Below are 17033 nucleotides of genomic sequence, written 5' to 3' on the forward strand. Positions count from 1 at the left end.
TCAAACTAGGAGGACTGGAGATATTAAACCTCCTGTCCACCGGCCTCCCACCACTTAGCTCAAGTACCTCCCCTATCGTTAAAGGAAATGGTACTAGTCCTGATTTGCTATGACCTTGAGGTACTTGAGAGCATACCCAACAATCTGTTTGATTTAACACACTACCCACTAAGGAGTGATAGTCGCTCAAGGGATGCCGGTCCATGTGGATATTAAAACTGGATTGGCATTTCTTGATGCACCCATCCTCAACTACATTGTCACAGAGCCTACAGATACAGTTTTCTTCAGCTAACAATCCTTCACAATTCCTTCTATGGTCAATGCTATCGGATCGTTTTCTGATACTCGCCTTTGCTTGTTGGTTATGTTGTTTTCGGAAAACTACGCCTCCATCTCTGTCATCAGAACCCATTCCAGAACCTCTCTCGATCTCCATGGTACTCTCGCCGGAACAGACTGCTCTGGTCAACATCATGGTCAACAGGAAAATCCGGATCACAGTCTCTTGGGGCAAGTCCATCTTATAGGAGGAAACGAAGAAGAATGAGAAGGGGGAAAAATAATTTGAGGGAGGGGGGATGGGAAGTGGAGAAAAACAATAAAAGGGAACAGGGAATCGACAACTGCTTTTGATCTTGTGATTCTCAATGCTCAGGTGCCGCCTCAGTCCTCCTGGAACAGACACTCCAGTGGTACAACTTCCTCTACCGTCTGTTCCTTATCACGGGACCTCTCTGGATCAGCAACCTTCTTACAATGGGACGAATGAACCCAAGTCTCTCTCTCGGCAACTTTCAATGCTGTAGTGCTAGTCAATAAGACTTGGTATGGTCCTTCCCATCTGTCAATAAGGCAACCTGAGCGTAGAAAATTCCGTATCATTACATAATCCCCAGGTTCAATGTCATGACAATTACTATCTGGTAAATCAGGAATCACCAACTTCAAATTATCATTTTGATTCCTTAGCTGTTTACTCATGTTAATCAAGTACTTTACAGTCACTTCATTGTTACACTTCAAATCATCCTGAGGGTTAATCATAACATGCGGTTGTCGACCAAACAAGATTTCAAAGGGAGATAGATTAAGAGGGGACCTGGGAGTGGTTCTGATGCTGTACAGTACAATGGGTAAAGCTTCTGGCCATGTCAATCCTGTCTCTGCCATAACTTTGCTCAGTTTATTTTTAATAGTGCTGTTCACTCTTTCCACCTTCGCGCTCGCCTGTGGACGGTATGGAGTGTGCAGCTTGCTATCAATTCCCATCAACTTACACATTCCTTGAAAGACATCACCTGTAAAATGGGTACCCCTATCACTTTCAATTATTCTAGGGATACCATATCTACATACAAATTCCTGCACAATTTTCTTAGCAGTAAACATGGCGGTATTTGTGGCCGCAGGAAATGCTTCGACCCAATTTGAGAATACATCTATACAAACAAGTACATATTTCAAATTTCGACAAGGGGGTAATTGAATAAAGTCAATCTGTATTACCTGAAAAGGACCGCCTGTAGGTGGGATATGAGATGGTTCTGTTGGTATTGCCTTTCCGATATTCTTTCTCAAGCATGTAAGGCATGACATTGCTCTCTTACTTGCATGAGATGAAAATCCTGGGGCGCACCAATATGCTCTTACCAGCTTGCACATTCCTTCCCTGCCCAGATGAGTCAGCCCGTGAGCTGCCTCAGCTAAACATGGAAGATATGCTCTGGGGGCCACCGGTTTACCTTGTCCATCCGTCCAGAGTCCTGAGGACTCCTGGCCATATCCCTTTGCCTTCCAGACTGCCTTTTCCTGTGTGGAACACAAATTTTGCATCTCACACAACTTCTGTGTGTTGATGGTATTAAATACCATCAGTTGTGTGGTGTCTGTCTGTCTGGGGGTCCCAGCTGCTAACTTAGCTGCTTCGTCTGCTCGGCTGTTACCAAGTGATACTGGGTCTTGGCTATATGTGTGTGCTTTACACTTGATAACAGCCACTCTGTCGGGTTCCTGTATCGCTGTTAGAAGCCTTTTGATGTGAGCTGCATGCGCTACCGGTGTACCAGCTGCCGTCATGAAATTTCTGAGGCGCCATAGGGCTCCGAAATCATGGACTACCCCGAATGCGTATCTAGAATCGGTGTAGATATTGGCTGATTTGCCCTTAGCCAATTCACATGCTCTGGTTAGGGTGACCAGTTCAGCAACCTGGGCTGAGTGAGGTGGGCCTAGCGGTTCCGCTTCTATGGTGCCTTGGTCATCTATGACTGCGTATCCAGTACACAAGTCTCCCGAGTCTGACTGTCTGTGACAACTACCGTCCGTGTAGAAAGTTAGATCTACATCTTCCAGTGGGTTGTCACTGATGTCAGGCCTTGCGGTAAAATTTTGGGTCAAATATTCCATACAATCATGTGTGTCTTCCTTTGTGTTAAATTCTCCTTCCCCACCACTCTCATCCTCCACCCTTTGTGCCTGTCCAGGCACACCTGGGAGATATGTTGCAGGATTTAATGTACTGCATCTCCTTATGGTGATGTTTACGGGGGCCATTAGTGCCAATTCCCATCTTGTAAACCGCGCTGATGAGACGTGCCTGGTTTGGGCAGAATTTAGCAAGGCTGACACTGCATGTGGTGTATGAATTGTGAGGTTGTGACCTAGCACTACATCTTCGCTTTTCGTTACTAGCAATGCTATCGCAGCAACGCTTCGCAAGCATGTGGGGAGGGATCGCGCTACCGTGTCTAGCTGAGCGCTGTAGTATGCTACTGGCCTGCTGGCATCACCGTGCTTTTGGGTTAAGACACCTGCCGCGCAACCAGCACTTTCTGTTCCGTACAGCTCAAAGGGTTTCCCATAGTCTGGCATACCTAATGCTGGTGCCTGCGTTAGGCACTGTTTAAGTCTCTCAAATGCCATCTCGGACTCGTCTGTATGCGAAATCCGATCAGGTTTATTTGAGGAAACCATCTCCTGCAAAGGTAACGCTAGAATGGAAAACCCTGGGATCCAGTTACGGCAATACCCACACATTCCTAAAAATGTTCTGATCTGTTGCTGGGTTTGTGGCAGAGTCATGTCTCTAATTGCTTGAATTCTATCAGCGGTCAGGTGTCTCAGTCCTTGTGTTAGACAGTGTCCCAAATATTTTACCTTAGTTTGGCATAATTGCAACTTGTCTTTGGAAACCTTGTGTCCTGTGTCTGAAAGATGAAACAGGAGCTGTTTCGTATCCTTCAGGGATGCTTCCAATGAATCAGAACACAGTAGTAGATCATCCACGTACTGTATTAATACTGATCCACTCTCTGGTTGGAAAGACTGTAAACAATCATGCAAAGCCTGGGAAAAGATACTTGGACTGTCTATGAAACCTTGTGGTAATCGAGTCCATGTGTATTGGACTCCTCTGTATGTGAATGCAAACAAATATTGGCTGTCAGGGTGCAGAGGTACTGAAAAGAAAGCGGAGCAGAGGTCAATAACAGTGAAAAATTTCGCAGTGGGAGGGATTTGCATAAGGATGACAGCTGGATTTGGCACTACGGGGAACTGACTCTCAACTATTTTGTTAATCCCCCTTAGATCCTGCACTTGCCGGTAACCCCTCCCCCCACTCTTTTTCACAGGGAAGATGGGACTATTGGCAGTGCTGGACGTTCTTACCAGAATGCCCTGTTGTAGCAAGCGCTCTATTACGGGATAAACTCCTAACTCCACCTCTGGCTTCAGAGGGTACTGTGGGATTTTTGGAGCTATCCTACCATCTTTTACTTGTACAACTACTGGAGCTATGTTTGCCATCAATCCAGTGTCTTGTCCGTCTTTAGTCCAGAGTGACTCTGGTATCTGGGATGTCATTTCTTCTACTTGGGATGGAGTCCTATTTGTCATAATGGTATGTGACATTAATTTTGATGGGGAGTCTAACATGTCTTGCACTTCCTGAGCGTGATTCTCAGGTATGTCCAAGAATACACCTTCAGGAGTACAATAGATGACGCACCCCATTTTACACAATAGGTCTCTTCCCAGGAGATTAGTCGGTGCCGATGCAGCCAGCAAAAAGGAATGCTTGGTATGTAAAGGCCCTACTGTAATCTCGGCTGGTTTGCTAACAGGGTAGTGCTGGACTACTCCCGTTACCCCTATGGCTGGAATTGTCTTACCAGTGGTTCTCATGCCCACTGTCGAATTTATCACTGATTTGGCCGCCCCTGTATCTACAAGAAAGTTTAATGATTTACCAGCTACATTGATTGCAATTTCGGGTTCACTTCCAAGATTTGCAATCAATTTTACTGGCTGCAGATTCCAGGTATGGCCACACCCCTATTGGGTATGGTGACCTCCCTGAATCCCGCTGGCAGCAACTACTTGTGAAGGGGTTAAATGGGAACTACCAGAGGCTTGCCAGTCTCTGTTCGGGGGATATCTTTTTGTTTCCCCTGCATGTGGCTCATAACTCCGTTTCCGCGGACCCTGCTCCCAATGTCGTGTGTCGTGTCGTTGTCTAGGGGGTTGATATGAGTTTTGTGAATGTTTCACTCTACAGTCTCGTGCCATGTGTCCCTGTCTATGACATGAAAAACAAGTTACCACATTTGACTTACCCACAGGGTTTGGTGATTTATACAAAGGCTGCCTTGTGGTCAGGGCCTGTATACTTACGGCCATTAACTTATCACCTTGTGACTCCCTGTGTCGGGTGATATTCCGGTCGTGATCAATAGCAGCCTCTCTCAAAGTAGCCACCGACAGACCTCGCCAGCATGGTTGCGTGGTCTGTACTCTTGTCTTTAATGTCTCTTTTAAACCATCCATTAGTACAGATACTGCTACTTCTCGATGGTTTATGTTTGTTTTAATGTCCTCTATACCTGTGTATTTTGCCATTTCTAGTAATGCCCTGTGAAAATATTCTGCAGCAGTTTCTGACTCTTTCTGTCTAATGGAGAAAATCTTGTTCCACTTAACTACCGCTGGAAAATACTCCTTTAACTGTAAACTTATTCTTTTCACGTTATCTTTGTTGTACACATCTGTAAGAGGTACATCCTGATCTAATCCACAGTCAGCTAAAAATTGAGTTGCGTCGACATTGGAGGGTAAACATGCCCTCAGCAATACCTGCCAGTCTTTGTTATTGGGCTCTAAAGTGTTCCCTAGGTCTCTGATGTATTTCTGGCTAGCAACTAAATCTTTTCTAGGATCAGGGAATTCAGACACTATGGTTCTTAATTCCATTCGGGAAAATGGGCTGTACATGGCAATGTTCCGAACAGGTGTGATTCCTGTCGTGTCAGTTTTCCCATTTGGCACTGCTATTACCCTAACAGGATTAAGTCTACTAACATCACTCTGTGTAGGTTCTACAGCCTGTGGTGAAATGGTTTCAGCATAGTGTATGGTGCCGTACTTACCTGTAGATACGACCTCACCTATCCCTCCGCTAGGGGCTTTTGTTACTAATCTCGTGGGTGGAGCCGTGCCTACTGTTGTCTCTGCTATGGTGGCTGCTAGAGAGAGCGCTGATATTGTTGCCGATTCGTCCTCTTGATCACACTCCTGGGGAAAGTTCAAAACAGGGTACAACTTGCACGGGTTAATACTTGCATTAGTTAACTTATTAACATTTACACAGTTGCTAAGTGTTTGTTTGTTACACCCTAATGCGTCATTCTCCGCAACCAATTTCTCTCCTGACATGTATGGTGGCGGCGGGGCCGTCGCTATCAATTTCTTGATAGGATTAGATCCCGCCGCCAGAGCCAATCCTCTCTGTATTTCACCCTCCTGTTGCCATAACTGCAAATAATCATAATGTTGGATTCGTCTCTTTGTTGATTTAATGAGACATATCCTCCTCCTTAAATTTTGCAACACTTCTGGGCTAAAGCTACCTACTCTTGGGAATTTCTCCCCGTCATGCACTGTCATTCTCTCCCATTCATCACATAAAACCTCTGTATGTGAACCATATTTTTCACACATTACGTACCGTGCCGACCCGACTGGTCGGTTTACTGAATCAACCCGAACCAAGGTTGATCGCCCCCTTCCTGAACAATTGGCCCCCATAACTTGCAGGTGTTGCTTTCACCACCTCTGACCTTCAATCAGGGTCTTCAGCGAACCCTTACAAAAACCAAAATGTTCACGATAGGCTGACGGTGGCGGTTTACCGAGTACCCCACTCACTCGCCCACGCCGACCAATACGACCCACACACTGCCTTAGCGCTGGCGTACTCGACCCAGGGCCCCTATGAACCTCTATTTACTGGAACATGCGAGGGATATCCGCAGAACACTTACTCTTTCCAGTAACTATTGGTTGTTGGACAATTCCTGAGTGACCAGCGAACTTCCCTTCAGAAAATAAAAAATTACACAAATCACATCAGTGTACAAATAGTTTTACGACCGGGTTCGTACACAAATGGTACTGGTCAGACTAACTAATGTACACAATTACGTGCGGTACAATCGTTCAGCACATAAGCAACTAATCTTATGTACTGAGCGACCAGTGGAATCGAAAATTTCGGCTGCGAATTCCTTCAGCCAGAGCTTTATTGGCCTATATGGGTTTTGCACCAACCCCCTGGGTTGTGCCCTTTTCTCTTATTTATGGCAGACTTCTTAGTCTGCTGTACCTGGACCTCCTGGTCTGTAGTATGACCTCCTGGTCTACTATACTCTACTGCTCAAATTTTTATATTTAACAAGGGATGCCTCCCTCGCCACCATGTACGACACTTACATGCATGTACCTCTGCGAGAACTCGACTTCTTGTGGTTCAACCTGGAAAATTGTATAAACTTATATATACAAAACACTCACTCACCACACGTACACTTTTGTTTCTATTTCTATTTCTGCGCAGAAATTTTCTTTAGACCAGATGTTTGTGAATTTGGAGAAGGATCTGTTAATCTAAATTTCGGACACTAAAATAGACTTGCGCTATTTACCGCCTGTTGCGCTATTTATCGCCTGTTGCGCTATTTATCGCCTGTTGAAAATCAACACTATCGTGTGGCTTGAGTTACGTGGGCGTACCCAGACGCTCCGTTGCGTAATTTACGCTGCGTGCGTCGGCCTTTGAGTTGCGTACGCGAGTCTCACCCTTTGTTAGAGACACGTGTACGCAAAGCAAATATCCACCGTAACACAACTAACACGTTTTATCAATGTAGATGATCCTCGATCGTCTACCGCGCAACACACCAATCTCTCCTTATACCTTAGGTAGAGTTGCGTGTGGGCTTTACACTTTATCCCGTTATATATTACATTTACACTTTAACTATGAAATAGCGACAAATCTCTCTTAGCACGTTTTATCAATTATAAAATGGCAAACAGGAGAGTGATATATGAAAATACACGAATGAAAAGAAATGCAGATATGTGCGTGCGTACGCAAGATAGAAATAAACAGTTTTTTAAAAAAACACTAGCGTTTTGTTCTTACCTCCGGTTCCGGATTCCTTCAGCACCCTTTACTAAGCGAAGCAGACGCTTATCCAAACAGCACTACGAGGAATATGACCTCCCGCCCTTTGCTGCTGGATAATGTCTGCTGAAATTACCTAGCAGAGATATGTGAAGGACAGGACGAGCCGCCAATTGATAAAGCTAAATATTTATCTTATATAAAACCCTTTATGAGGTCTAAGAACACTGTACGCTATTTACGTATGGAGTACCGTAAGGGTACGCTCGTTGCGTAACGATCGCTTAGCCGTGGTCGAGACGCTCAAGCGTCACGTTCGCTCACGGCCAAGAGATCACAGGCAGGCACGCTATTGGCTGCCGACTAACGTAATGATTCGCTATAGCGTAGCGGACGCTCGGGACCACGAGGAGATCACCAGCGGCGCCGACGCTCACAATGTTAAACCTTTATATCTAAACCATAAACAATGTAATATGCTGTAAAACCTTAGTGTAGAGATAGGGTGTAGATGCAACACAGTGTAACCTTATTAACTTAAAAGCTGTTTGAGCTTCACAGACGCTCTGAAAATACTTAACACTATAAGAAATACACAGATACCGTGCTTAGGGTCCAACGCCTAATATATATATATTATGAATGTTATACTTGCAAAAGAATTAATACAATACAAGTCATACACTACAATATAACATAGACTACCTAACCAGATAACTACACATGAAATACAATACAATACTATTACGTTTAAGAGAATACGAGAGAAAGAGGAGAAGAGAGAGAGAGAGAGATATGGCCCATAACAACAAGAAAGACAATATGATTGCGGAGAAAACTTACGCACAAGGGGAACGATCGCATGCGCCTCTGGACATCCAGCTCCCGATTTTCAGCAATGAGAACCGTTGAAGAGAAGAGCTGGATGTGATCGGCTTGTCTATTTATGCCCCACACACAATACAATTCAATGGTCCCTACAATCTCATTGTTCATTGGACACAGGAATTCCTCCTCGCATTATAACAAAAGGTCATAGGTTGATTCATACAGGTGGGCTGTGACGATTTCCAACTGCTCAGGTGGGTGGGGAACTGGGTTTCCCGCCGCATGGATAAGTAAGTGCAAATAATAGTAAATGGACATAAACTTCTTATGTCCATAACTATTCGCACGAGCGATTAATCCGCTTCAAACCAACACCGGAATATTGCTAATTAAATACTCTTCCGATGGATACTAAACACCACTGTATTACTCCTGTCTGACCCTTTGTATCAAACAAAGAGGGATTTCTCTGTCCATGAACATGCTACATTAACCAAACTTTCAGAATCTATCAAAGGGATCATAATCTACAAAATACATTATATAGTGAAAATATGTAACGATTGAGTCGCACGCTACGAACACATGAACTCTACCGTAAATGCACACACTGCGCGCCCGCGGGTGCCCGCAACAGCGAGTATGCGCACGCACGGGAGAGCGCACGCATGCGCAGCGCGGACCTGTATGAGGTGCAATTATGGCAGTGTGCATCGTGATATTTTTCTGACTTTGACAAAAGCGAGCTTGATCGCCAAAAGTTCTCGATTGCCAATGGTGTAGTTACGCTCGTCAGGAGAGAACTTTCGTAAGGAGAAGCCACAAGGATGTAGATGACCATCGTTAGCTCTTTGAGACAGTACTGCGCCCACTCCAACGGAAGAGGCGTCCACCTCAAGGATGAAGGGCGAACTGGCGTCGGGCTGTTTCAAAACCAGAGCAGAGATGAATCTTTGTTTCAACAAATGAAAGGCTTGGGTAGCTTCTTCTGACCATTTGGAAGGATTGGCACCCTTTTTGGTAAGAGCCGTAATAGGCGCTACAATGGTGAAAAAGTCTCGAATAAATTTCCTGTAGTAATTGGCAAACCCTAGAAATCTCTGGATGCCCTTGAGGGTTACAGGAATCGGCCAATCTTGGATTGCTTGAAGTTTCTCGGGGTCCATCTCCAGACCGGAACCGGATACAATATACCCCAGGAACGGGATGGATTTAACTTCCAAGACGCACTTTTCCAGTTTGCAATACAGATAATTGGTACTAAGGCAGGACAAAACCTCTTTCACCCAGAACCGATGTTCCTTCAGATCATTCGCGAAGATAAGGATATCATTGAGATAAACCACAACATGACGATACAGGATGTCTCTGGAGCATTGCTGAGTCCGAAAGGCATGATGAGGTACTCGTAATGTCCGTCACGGGTGTTAAAAGCGGTCTTCCACTTGTCACCCTCTCGGATTCGGATGAGATTATAAGCACCCCTCAGATCTAACTTTGTGAAGATAGTGGCTCTACTGATGCCGTCAAACAACTCGGTGATAAGCGGCAGAGGGTACCGATTTTTCACTGTGATGTCATTCAGACACCGGTAGTCAATACAAGGCTACAGGCCGCCATCTTCTTCTTTACGAAGAAGAAGCCTGCACTAGCTGGAGAAGACGAAGGCCGGATGAACCCTTTAGCCAGATTTTCCTTGATATACTCCTCCATGGAGTGGGTCTCAGGCAACGACAATGGATACGTGCGTCCACGAGGAGGAGTTTTCCCTGGAATGAGATCGATAGGGCAATCCCATTCTCTATGAGGCAGAAGAATATCGGCTGAGGACTTGCTGAACACATTGGTGAAATCCTGATATGGAGAAGGTGGAACATCATGAGACTTAGAGGACGATTTGCAAACTGGAAGCACTTTATGTAAACATGTCTTGGAACAGGAAGGACCCCGTGCCAGGATATGGGTCATCTTCCAATCAACTTGGGGATTATGCAGACGAAGCCATGGGAGGCTTAGAACCACAGGATGAGTGGCCCTTGGGATTACCAGGAAGGAAATCAACTCTGTATGCAGAACCCCTACCTTCAGACGGATAGGTAGGGTCTTGGAGGTAATCACTGCATCAGGAATTCACAGCAGTTAGAGATATAAGAGATTACAGTATCTCAGTGGGTAGAGACCACTGCTTAACGAACTTCTCAGGAATAAAGTTTTCCTGCTGCTCCAGAATCCAATAAGGCAATGAGATTCTTGGTACGCTGAGCCACCTGAAGAGAAACTGAGAGGTTGCAGTCACTTGAAGACGGAGAGGAATACATTACTCCTAGCCGACCCTCTCCTTGGCGGGCTAGGATTTGGAGTTTCCCGGATGCTCGGGATAGGCGTTAATGAGGTGGGAAGGTGCAGCACAGTATAGGCAAAGGCGATTGGATAGACGTCTTCTGCGCTCTGCTGGAGACAGTCGTGAATGACCTATCTGCATAGGTTCGTCTTTAGACGGAGACGGCTGACAAGGAGAAGGAGCAGAAGGAGTCTTATGAACTGTTGATCTGCCTCGCTCCATAGCCCTTTCACGGAACCATAGGTCAACTTTAGTGCAGAGTGATATGAGCTCATTCAATTGCAAGGGTAAGTCTCTAGTGGCGAGCTCATCTTTAATACGTTCAGACAGGCCTTGCCAGAAAGCTGCATAGAGGGCTTTCGCATTCCAAGAGACTTCAGATGCCAACGTCTGGAATTGTACTAAATACTGCCCGACAGTTCGTGTCTCCTGACGCAGCCGAAGGATCTCAGAAGAAGCTGACGACACTCGACCTGGCTCATCAAAAATACGTCTAAATGTTGCCACGAAGTCGGAGTAGGATGACAGCAGGGTATCTGATCTTTCCCATAGGGGTGATGCCCAGTCGAGGGCGGAGCCACTGAGTAGGGAGATGATGTACGCAACTTTGGTGCGGTCTGTAGGAAAACTGCTGGGTTGCAACTCAAAGTGGATCTCGCACTGGTTTAGGAAACCCCTGCAGGCTTTTGGAGATCCTTCATATTTAACAGGTGTCGGCAGGTGGAGACGAGGAGGAGAAATGGGTGTGGTGGGTGGGGATACCACCGGAGGTACTACTGTCGGCATACTGGATGCCCCTGATGCGCGGAGGGTAGCTTGAATTTCATCCAGTCGGGAGGAGAGGTCCTGGAGACATCGGATAACATGGCCTTGTGCAGCCTCCTGATGCTCTAGAGGGGCTGCCAGTTCTTGCATCGGCCTGGTCCCTTGGACTTGGTCTCCGACCGGATCCATTAGGTCAGTGCTTACTGTCACAACTGAGGGCTGGTGTCAGTAGCTGGAAGCCTCAGTTGTAGGGGTTGACGGGTACCGGAATTTAGGAGGTGAGAGGGGATTCCTAGACATATGCTGAGACAGTTGTACCAGATGACCGAAGGCGTGACCATGACAACAGGAGATGGCTTTGAGGGTTTTTATTAAATAATAAGAGTCAAATAATGTGCAAACCAAAGAATAAATGTCACAAGTGATAATCAGGAACACAACTGGTTAGGACCAGTAATCCAGAGTGTGAGTGGAAATGCTGTACTTGGGAACCCAGGTGAGGTATAAGGTGATGCTGGGAATTGCAGATAAAACTGTGAATGAAGCTGGGGTTCATAGGTAAGCTGAGAGCAAAGCTGGGGTTCGCAGGTAAACTGAGAATGATGCTAGGGATCGCAGGATTTGTACTCCACAGTAATGATGAGTACTGGCAGGAAGATAAACAGAGGACTGCTGGAGAGTGGCTGCTGGAAAGCCGGAGTAATACACTCTGCTAGCTCTGGGTGCGGGAACAAGGGAGGCAGGTAGCACCTCAGAGCTTTAGCGCAGGAGAGCTAGAACTGCACCGCAGAGGGAAAGCACCAGGGAATCAGGCTATACTGCAGGGAAGGTCCACAGGAGAGTCCACAGTGAACTGCACACTGGAATCGCTGGAGAGACAATTGAAGCACTGACAACCTACTGGCTGCTGGGACCGGATAGTTATACCTGCTGGATAGCAGGGATTGGCTGACAATTATGACCTGGCTCCAGCAGCAATGTGGATAGGTGAGAATGGTAACATGTGATCCAAGTCCAAAATGGCTGTGCCCATTGACGGAGATTGAAGGGGAAAGAAGCACTCTGAAACCATGTGTTAACAATGGCGGCGGAGGCCACAGCCGCAGAAACTCCACGCGCCCAGATGCGCACAGCGGCCACAGGGATGGAAGCGGCGGCCGGGGCACACAGAGTACGCACATCCAGCAGAAGACCACAGGCGCGGCAGTGACGGCCGCGACGGGACTGAGAGCGCCGCACCGCCGTAAGTGCATACACTGAGAAGGCCGCTGAAACCAGCGCTGCAGGCAATAACCATAAACATAGCTATGGCCCGGCTCTGGCTCGCTGCGCCAATCTCAGGAGGCACCTAACAGGTAGGAAATGGCGTTTAGTTACCCGGATCGTGACATAATGTGAATAACGGATGCTGCTAGGCGGTTTAATGTGACTAATGGACGCTGATGGGCGGTTTAATGTGACTAACGGGTGCTGCTGGGTGGTTTAATGGGACTAACGGATGCTGCTGGGTGGTGTAATGTGAATAACGGACGCTGCTGGGTGGTGTAATGTGAATAATGGACGCTGCTGGGTGGTGTAATGTGAATAACGGACGCTGCTGGGTGGTGTAATGTGACTAATGGATGCTGCTGGGCGGTGTAATGTGTCTAACGAATGCTGCTGGGTGGTTTAATGTGACTGACGGACGCTGCTGGGTGGTGTAATGGGACTAACGGATGCTGCTGGGCGGTTTAATGGGACTAACGGATGATGTTGGGCAGTGTAATGTGACTAACGAACGCTGCTGGGCAGTTTAATGTGAGTAATGGAGGCTGCTGGGCGGTGTAATGTGACTAACGGACGCTGCTGGGTGGTAAATGTGAATAATGGACGGTGCTGTGCAGTGTAATGTGAATAACGGATGCTGCTGGGTGGTTTAATGAGACTAATGGACGGTGCTGTGCAGTGTAATGTGAATAACGGATGCTGCTGGGTGGTTTAATGAGACTAATGGATGCTGCTGGGCAGTGTAATGTGAATAACGGATGCTGCTAGGCGGTTTAATGTGACTAATGGACGCTGCTGGGTGGTGTAATGTGATTAATGGGTGGCTGATGGGCGGTTTAATGTGACTAACGGATGCTGCTGGGAGGTTTAATGGGACTAATGGATGCTGCTGGGCAGTGTAATGTGAGTAACAGACGTTGCTGGGCGGCGTAATGTGAATAATGGACGCTGCTTTGCTGTGTCATGTAAATAACGAACGCTTCTATCTGGTGTAATGTGAATCAATACTATTTTGTGGCCACTGCCCCATATTTTTGCCACGCACCTTCAGCGCGTCCTGTCAATATTTTGGTTATTCAGGGGGACAGCGCCAAAGAAAACTTTCACCCTGAAGCTGCAACATATGATTTACAGGATTGGATATCCTATACATAACAGCACAGCAAATTACAGATCATCAGTGAAGAGGAAAAGTATTTAAGTGTAAACTAAATGGGATTTTCTTTGTTTACGTAAAGCAAATCACAAATGATTACAGTATTTGAATTTCCTGCACAGGATCTTAGCCATAGACATACATTTACAGTGCAGTCAGCACCGGTGCTAGGGTGTTCGGCGCCGCCCTGCAAACTATAAATTTGCGCCCTCCCATACTTTGTGCGTGTTGGAAAAAGGGTGTGGTCTCATGCAGAAGGGGCGTGGCCACGTAATAGTTCCTGCTGACGTTTCCGCTGGTTGAGGGCCCCTCAAGTGCTGTGGGCCCCGGTGCATTGCGCTGGCTGCTTCAGTGGATGTTCCGCCTCTGCTATCTATCCTTAATGCATGCAGAAGTGGCACTTATACACATTGGGGGTCATTCCGAGTTGATCGCACATAGCAACTTTTTGCTGCCCGTGTGATCAACTGGATGCCGCCTATGGGGGAGGGCATTTTTGCATAGCAAGGCCGCGAACGCTTGTGCAGCCGAGCTGTGCCAAAACGTTTTGTGCAGTTTCTGAGTAACTTTGGAGTTACTTACCCGCTGCGATGTCTTCAGCCTGTCAGGTCCCGGAATTGACGTCAGACACCCGCCCTGTAAACACCTGGACAAGCCTGCGTTCGTCGCAACACTCCCAGAAAATGGTCAGTTGACGCCCCGGAACGCCTTCCTGCTGTCAGTCACCTTGCGATCACGGTAGCAATCGCTTTCTTCGGTCTTCTTGTCATTGCCCAGCGACGGTCACCGCTGGGCAACAATGCGCCTGCGCATTGCACCCGCTGCGCATGCGCAGAACCGACCCGTTCACACCGCTGCAAAAAACAGCAGCGAGCAAATTGGTCGGAATGACCCCCATCATGCGCACGCACACATACACACACACGACTCAATACACAGTGTATAGGGACACAACTGTATTTCATAAGATATAAGTATTTTGGCTGCATTACTTTTAAATGTTATGCTATTGGTGCTTTATTTTTTGAGTAGTGCAGTGGGATGACTACACAGTTATCTAAAATGTTTTCTGTAAAGTATATGACACAGGGGGTCATTCCGAGCTGATCGTAAGCACAGCTACGATCATGTTCCCAGACATGTGGGGGGACGCCCAGCACAGGGCTAGTAGGCCCTGCATGTCAGTGCCCCCCCCCTCCCCCGCACAAATACAAAAGCATCGCACAGCGGCGATGCTTTTGTATTTGAGGAGTAACTCCCGGCCAGCGCAGCTCCTGCGGCTGGCCGGGAATTAATTGTCGCTGCCGCTGGCCGCAGCGACTGCGTGAGACGTCACGCAGCCGCCGCAGCCTGCCCCCCCAAAACGGAGGTATCCGTTCACATGGTCTACCATGTTATGGTCGACAGTCATAGGTCGACCACTATTGGTCGACATTGACATGGTCGACATGGACACATTGTCGACACATGAAAATGGTCGACAGATTAAATGTCGACACATGAAAAGGTCGACATGAGTTTTTTAACTTTTTTTTCTTTGGGGGAACTTTTCCATACTTTACGATCCACATGGACTACGATTGGGACGGTAAAGTGTGCCGAGCGAAGCGGCAGCGGAGCGAAGGCACCATGCCCGAAGCATGGCGAGCGAAGCGAGCCATGCGAGGGGACGCGGTGCACTAATTGGGGTTCCCAGTCACTTTACGCAAAAAACGACACCAAAAAAAGTTAAAAACTCATGTCGACCTTTTCATGTGTCGACTTTCCATGTGACGACCATTTTCACGTGTCGACCATGTGTCCATGTCGACCATGTCAATGTCGACCAATAGTGGTCGACCTAATGACTGTCGACCATAACATGATCGACCATTCATACCGGAACCCAAAACGGTCCGGCCACGCCTGCGTTGGCCAGATCGCTCCCCCTAAATGGTGGCTTAATGCAGCCGTTCAGCCCCCTCCCGCCCAGCGACCGCCTCTGTCTCAGAGGCAATCGCTAGGCAACGAAAGCTGCCATGCGCCGGCACACTGCGGCGCCGGCGCATGCGCAGTTCCGAACCGATCGCTGCGCTGCGACAAACTGCAGCGAGCGATCGGGTCGGAATGACCCCCACAATTCTACGGGAGAAGAAAACCCACAGAGTTGAAGTGTATTCCCTAATGTGAAGTGTCTAGTAAGCTAGTATATATATTTTCTCATACTAACACACTTATACACACACACACACACACACACACACACACACACTTACTCTCACTTTCTTTCCATCCACTTACCACAGTCTGGTTGGCCGGATGGGATCTGCCTCAGCCTGGGTCTCATGTAGCTCCGCTCCTTTACGGGCATGTGACTCCACCCCCTTTGGTCCGTGTGGCTCCTCCCCCTTCCTGCACTTGTAGCTCCGCTCCCTTTGGCTGGTTAGGTGGGGGAGGGCAACAAGCTGTCGGCGCTTTTTTCATGTGCCTCCAGACTGGCACTGCACTCAGGCCCGGCTAAAATTCTAAGTAAATCCAAGGCACAGTATAAGTGCTGCCTCCAGGGCCCTTTCGCGACGGCACTGCTCGCACCCCATATTTATTGCCCTGTGTACTGATTCCGTCTATTTTGGTGTTGGCTCCATCAACCATTGATTTGGTGTCGCCCACATGGGGCCACTTCTAGAATTTTTTCTGGGACCACTTTTAATTCCTGATCCACCCCTGGTAGGGGTGCACGGTGATACTAAATAACTACAGTTGTGCACTAAGTATACCTTTTATTTGTCCTGATTTAGATGGTACATTCCAAATAGAATACCTGATTCTGTTCAAAAGTTCTGTCACTGTTGTCCTGACTGCAGCAACTGTTGGGAGGTACTGTCTGCTCCCTGCCATTGCTGCGCCTATTTTCTTGGCCTCTTTTTTTGGGGGGGATGAGATAGGGGTTAGGGGTGTATTTAGAAGAACCACAGTAAGTACACCCTCAATCGTGACTTGATCCTCCTGCCATCAAGATGAGCTCATGCACCCTCCCTGTGTGTGTCCCAATGCCAAAGGCCAAATGTTGTATGAACTAAGGCTGTACTATTTTCTTGTATTTAATATAAAAAAAAGTGTCTGACGGGTGCAAAAAATAAGAATTTACTCACCGGTAATTCTATTTCTCGTAGTCCGTAGTGGATGCTGGGAACTCCGTAAGGACCATGGGGAATAGACGGGCTCCGCAA

This window comes from Pseudophryne corroboree, chromosome 3, assembly GCF_028390025.1.
Source record: "Pseudophryne corroboree isolate aPseCor3 chromosome 3, aPseCor3.hap2, whole genome shotgun sequence".
Classification (NCBI taxonomy): domain Eukaryota; kingdom Metazoa; phylum Chordata; class Amphibia; order Anura; family Myobatrachidae; genus Pseudophryne; species Pseudophryne corroboree.